Source organism: Myotis brandtii, unplaced genomic scaffold (assembly GCF_000412655.1).
Source record: "Myotis brandtii unplaced genomic scaffold, ASM41265v1 scaffold194, whole genome shotgun sequence".
In the NCBI taxonomy this organism is placed as follows: domain Eukaryota; kingdom Metazoa; phylum Chordata; class Mammalia; order Chiroptera; family Vespertilionidae; genus Myotis; species Myotis brandtii.
In genome coordinates, this window is record NW_005357232.1 from 88,644 (window position 1) to 95,128 (window position 6,485).

The window sequence follows — 6,485 nt, forward strand, 5'->3', positions numbered from 1 at the left end:
TATTTTTAATATTATCTATAGATATAGTATTTCCAAAGGTAGCTTCAATAATAGATCTGTTACAAATCATTTCACAGGGGATTTCAATAATATCCATTCCTAAATGAAAACTGCTATCAAGTTTGCCATCTCCAAGTTTTACTAACCATCCACTCTAAGCAGAATCCTCTAATCTCATATTTGTTGTAAGAGACAAGTTTCTGAAGCATCCCCAAACATTGCAGTACTTTAAACTCGTTTGTACTATAGCCAATCCCATAGCAATTCAGTACAATACTGAGACATTGTCAAAAATCCTCTCCAAGAACTTTCCCACCATATACAACATTCAGACTCATAATTTCTCATAGTAATTTGTCTATGGTGTTTATAGCATGACTGGATGCCATGGTGCATTAATCAATAATGAGAAGTTGGGCCTTTTTAATAGTTTTAGCAACTTCACTCTTTATATTGAGTCTAGAAATTAAAGTTTCATTTAATGGAATCAGTAATTTATATTGGGAATGAAAGGTACTTCCACCGAGAAGTAAATCTGCAGCAATTCCTGTAGACGCTGTGGGTAAAACAGTACCACCACGACCTCTAAGATAATGTATTAAAACTTTATACAGATATGCAGGTGAATAGGATTCCTAGCTGGCAGGCCCCTGACAGCAAGCTGGCCACCTGTCGATTCTGTGAGGAATAGGGCTCCCTCCTCCCTCCTGTCAGGGTCCGAGGTGAAGGTGAATGGGGTTCCTGGCTGGCAGGCCACTGACAGCAAGCTATCCATTCCTTTTTTTTTTTGTTAGTCCTCACCCAAGGATCTTTTTCCATTGATTTTCAGAGAGAATGTAAGAGAGGGGGAGAGACAGAGAGAAACATTGATGTGAGAGAGACACATTGATTGGTTGCCTCCTGCATGCTCCTGCACCCCCCATCGGTGGGGCCAGCGATGGAGCCTGCAACTGAGGTACCTGCCTTTGACCAGAATTGAACCCAGGATGCTTCAGTCTGCAGGCCAATGCTCTATCTACTGAGCCAAACTGGCCAGGGCAGCCATTTTTTTTTTTTTTTAATTATATTTTTATTGATTTCAGAGAGGAAGGAAGAGGGATAGAAAAATCAACAATGAGAGAGAATCACTGATTGGTTGCCTCCTGCACACCCCATACTGGGGATTGTGCCCTGACCGGGAATCGAACTGGGACCTCCTGGCTCAACCACTGAGCCATGCCAGCTGGGCAGGGCAGCCATTCTTGATTAATAACTCCTAAATTATTATCTTAAACTCAGACCTCTTATTTTAAGTTCCCAATCACAATTTCAAGTTACCAACCAGACATATTCCCCTGGCTGTTTTCACTTATTAAACAACCTAGTATCTTCAATGTGCCAGCCACTATCCTAGGTGCTAGGAATAGAGCAATAAAAAGACACAATCCTAACCCATACAGACCTGACATTCTAGATTAGCAGGTAAGAGATTAGATGCCTCATAGGCACTTGAAAGCTAACATATCTGAAACCAAACTTATTATCTACCTTCTAACTCTGTTCTTCTATATATATATATTCCTCATTTTCTCCTTCTCCTCTGCCCAGCCCATGTATTTATTTAGTCACGATGCCTTGTCAATTCTATCTCCTAAATATCTCTTTGTTATGTCCCCTCCATCCTCTCTTCCACTGCCTTAGTTCCACCTCATCTGGCCTACTGCAATGATCTATTGATTGGTTTCTTTGCTTTCTGAAAGAGTCAATCTACCCCGCCCCCCACCCCGCCCCTCCCCTCCAATATCATAGTATTTGCAATGCTAATTTCACCTGGGCATAGGTCTTACCCAGGTTAAAATCCTTCAGGACTTCCCACTGCTTGGAGCCTTCATCATTATGTACTTTACACTCTACCTGTAGTATCCCTATCTACCCTGCTTCCGGTAAGAACAAGTGCTCCAGGTGGGACCAAATTATCTACATATATTAGCAAATTTTCCCACAAAATTCCTGATCAACATTTAAGGATTAGCTTATTTAGGTGATGGCATAATGGTTACCCCAGGACTTAGAGTTGGGCTGCCTGAGTTTGAATCTAGCTCATACTGGCTATGTGACCTTGGGCAAGCTAATTGTAAACCCCAGTTTTACTTTCCAAAGTAGGAATAATAGTAGCAGCTACTTCACAGGGATGAGAATTGAATCAATATATCAAAGTCCCTGGCAAGCAGTAAATGTTATATGTATATAGTTATCATTAGTTCTTCACTACTCCCCCTTCAACAAAGTTAAGCACTTACTCGTAAGTTCCTCATTATACTGATGGTCTCAGGGCAAAAACTTTCTCCTTTTCTCTGTCAACATTCATCTTCTTATCCTCTGCCAACACAATCTATGCCACATTTTTACCTAAAATAACTATCAATAAACGTGGAATGTATTCAAGCTAAATGCTGTGCAGGTACAAAAGAAAATGCAAATATCTGGGACAAGTCTTGAAAGATAAATCAAATTTCAAGTGGAAAAAAAAAAAGGGTGAGAAAAAAATAAAGCACTTCACAACACTGAAAAGCATGCATAAAGCAGGCATTAAAGTGTAGACAACCCTGGTGGCGTAGCTCAGTTGGTTCAAGCACCGTCCTGATGTGCCAGGGTTATGGGTTCGATCCCAGGTCAGGGCACATACAAGAATCAACCAATGAATGCATAAATAAGTTGAACAACAAAAATCAATGTTTCTCTCCCTCTCCTTTCCTCTCTCTAAAACAAAAAACAAAAAAAAAACAAAAAAAAAACAAATTTTAAAAAATGTAGACAAAAACAAGTGCAGTCCTAGCTGTTTTGGCTCAGTGGATAGAGCGTCAGCCTATGGACTGAAGGGTCCTGGGTTCGATTTCAATCAAGGGCACACACCCGGGTTTCGGGCTTGATCCCCAGTAGGGAGTGTGCAGGAGGCAGCCAATCAATGATTCTCTCATCAGTGATGTTTCTCTCTCTCTCTCCAGACCCTTCCTCTCTGAAGTCAATAAAAATATATTAAAAAACAAAAACAAAAAATAATAAAATACAGAGAAAGATGCTTGGGCAGTGACAAGTAGATGAAACTATGCCTAGAGTGTGTGTATCTGGAGGGACATACTGAGAAATGAAGCCAGCCTTCAAGGGTTATGAATGGTGTTTAATGCTAGCCTAAGGAGTTTGGACCTTGTTGCAAGAAGAATTGGGTCCACGTTTTTTGGCTAGTGGTGCTATATGATTTAATTATTTTAGTTAGGTAACTAGAAGTAATGTGAAGACTGGATTTAAAAGTAGTAAGACTGCAGACAGACCAATGACATGTACTGCCACAATCCAGGCAAGAAATAGCAGAGACCTTCACTGGGGCCATGCAAATGAAAGATAGGACACACAACATTTGGAAGATAGGATACAGAACATTTCAGAGGTGAAATTAACTCGCCTCAGTGACTGTTCTGATATGGGGATGGAGGATATGATTCAGATTTTTTGCCTGCATGATTGGAAAATGATGACATTATGAAGAAATACAGAGGGAGGAACAAAGCTAGGAGTCCAGGAGAGATGCAGATACTCCACCTGAAGTAATTTTGAAACAATAAACATATTATTTAAATTCAAATTAAGTGCTAAGAGAATTATTTCATCACACAGGCATCCACTGCTTTTATTTAACAAGCACATCAGAGCAAATGTGTCAAGTTCAAAGGGCTCATTTCTTTACTATATAATGTTAAATTTAAAAGGCCTTCATTTGTGAAAAATCAAAAATCCCCTATTATGTAGAGCCGTGGCTAAAGAGATTCGTGTGGCCAATTATTTTTGTTATTGTGTATTTTTAAAGTCTTTTTTTGAGTTTCTACAAAACAATATTTTCTTAATACTGTAAGATTCTCTTCTATTTCAAATATCATGATGAAAATTCAAGGCTGCTTAAAAATATATTTAAACATATTGACTTTAATTTTGCTTACTTGCAGCTCTGTATGAAATGCTTACATTATTATTTTTGAATCTGTGATGTCCCCTCTGCAATTTATATCAAATATGCACTTCATGCTTTTTCTCTATCAAGACTATTAAAAGGCTGAACAAGGTAATCCAAACCATAGGTGCAATGTCTAAAAATTCTGATTATGGCAATCTATTTCTATCAGAACAAGTATGACACAAAGAAATTTAAAAGGCTAGATAGTTCTATTCCTGAAATGAGGAAACAGCAGGATAACTTTATGCAGCTATAATCAACCTTCAGTGCACAGCGGAATCTTCTTGGGTTCTTGTTTAAAAAGTAGTTTTCTGTCCTTCTCCCCGCTTAAGAGACTGACTTACTTATGAGGGCACAGACCCGGAAACTTGTTTTTGAAACACCCCAGGGCCTGTGATTCCGATGCAAGTGTTTCAAGGCCACTTTGAGAAACACATGCACTGTGTCTGATGTCAGAAACATGGGTTTGAAGTCCACCTCTCCCATTCCTATCCTGGCCATGTGACCTGAGACTACTTACTTTCTCTAAGGTTCAGATTTCTCATCCGTAAAAGGGGAATACTAAAAGCTTCACAAGGATAAATGAGATATTAATATAATGAGATAATGCCTCGACAGTGCTTTAACACGGTACCCAGCTATTATTATTATTGTTATTATGATTTATCAATTCCACAGGACAAAAATAAGGAAGAACTGGACATACATCCATATTCATCATGGCATTATAAGTGCTTTCTAATTCATGGTAATGTTTTTCTATTTTCATCTACAAGATTCTACAAGAGCCTCTTGGTCAGGCATGCTCTTTGTCTTCCTCTACCTTTAATTTTATAATACATGAAAAAAGTTTTTGGACACATTACTTAAGTGGTTCTAGTTCTATAAGCAAATCTTACCAAAAGCATAAAGCCAGGAACCCAAATATTCACTGGAAAATACTCTACATCAATATAAATACTAAAAAAATTGAAACTTTTACTGAACATTAGTCAGATTTTTACCAGGAAGCAAATCGTTTGCTTTTCCTGGTAGACCACAAAAATATGATGAAGCTGTTATCTAAATAAGTAAAAGGCCATATACTTTATATTTGAAAACAGTCCAGTAGGGCACATGCCAGGGTTGCAGGCTCCATCCCCAGCAGGGGGCGTGCAGGAGGCAGCCAATGAATATTTGATGCATAGATGTTTCCATCCCTCTCTCTGCTCTCCCTTCCTCTGGCTCTAAAATAAAAACATATTTTAAAAAATAAAATACAAAATATAAGTGGTCATCTAACTCCACTATCTTATCCCAGAAGATACATATACACACTTACACACACACATTTTAAAATTAATCAAATTACAATTTTTAGAAATAACCAGAAATACTATATGAGGCTTTTGCACTAAAAGTTTTAAATGATGCTTTGTGTAAACTGAGAAATTCATTAATTCATCATCTAGCAAATCAAAGTATGCAGCACCTTCTGCATCTGTCTTATTTAAAAGCTTTATAAAGGTCACCAGCGAATGCTACCTATTGTTAAAAAAACACCAATAATATCCTAAAAATATTTCATCACCTGCCAAACATCGACTAACAGATGTGTCTCTCACATTACCTAAGATGAGTAAGTAAAATCAAAATGGAAAGCCAAAGTGCAGGCTGTTAAATGTGAGTGAACCACGGAACCTTGCTGAGCTGCAATCATCATATATCAATATTTTCCAAGTGCTCACTTGCACAAGGCACTGTAACGATCACCACCCGTCAGCAAAGGCAAAGGGGGGGAGAGTGGTCGGGAGAAGTCGGAACCCCGAAGGTCCTTTCTGAAGTGGAATGCAATTCACTTCAAAACAAGGTTAACTCTGACAAGGGTGCGTTTTTTTGGACATTAAAAAAAGTGCTACCAGCACTTTGCAAAATCTGGTAGAATAGTGGAGGAGAGTTAAGATTCGGTGCGTGCAGCATCCCTCGCAAAGAATAATTTAGAAAAGCCCGTACTATTTATTACCTGTTTTAGAGAGAAAGAAGGGTGGGCGGGCGCGGGTTTAAGAGGTCCGCACGGGGAAAGTGAGGGTGCCGCCAGGAAGGTCTGAGCACGGGTTTTCATAGCCCCCCAAAGTGGCGAGGGGAGGGAGTCCCGCTCCGGCCTCCCCCTCCTCACCTACGCCCCGACCCGGGAGGGGTAGGAGGTCCACTGCGGGGTCCGCGTCGGGGCGGGGACCCGAAAGCGGCTGCGGGTCTCCAGGAAATCAGAACCCAGCGTCCCCGAGGGAGGAAGGGCTGCAGAAGGGCGGGGCGCGGGGCGGCGAGGAAACTGAAAGGAGGCCGGCGAGGAAGGGGTGGCGCGCGACCCCGGACCCTTCCGCGTCCCACACCCCAGGGCCACGGCGGGGGAGGGAGGGTCCCGCGAACGAGGAGGTAGAACTTACTCCGCGGTCCTCCTCCGAGAGGAAGTCGGGGCCGTCGTCCAGGCCTTCCTGCGAGGTCGGAGGGGCCCGGCGCGCCC

General features: G+C 40.9%; 1 protein-coding gene across 1 annotated transcript in view; it reads right to left on the reverse strand.

Moving 5' to 3' along the window:
- Positions 1 to 6,481, reverse strand: part of SNX6 (sorting nexin 6) — a 57,052-nt gene extending 50,571 nt beyond the window's left edge. Inside the window, exon 1 of the mRNA XM_014538593.1 lies at positions 6,409 to 6,481. The gene's annotated coding sequence lies outside the window, so the exon portion shown is untranslated. The remainder of the gene's footprint in view (positions 1 to 6,408) is intronic.
- Positions 6,482 to 6,485: the final 4 nt, after the last annotated feature.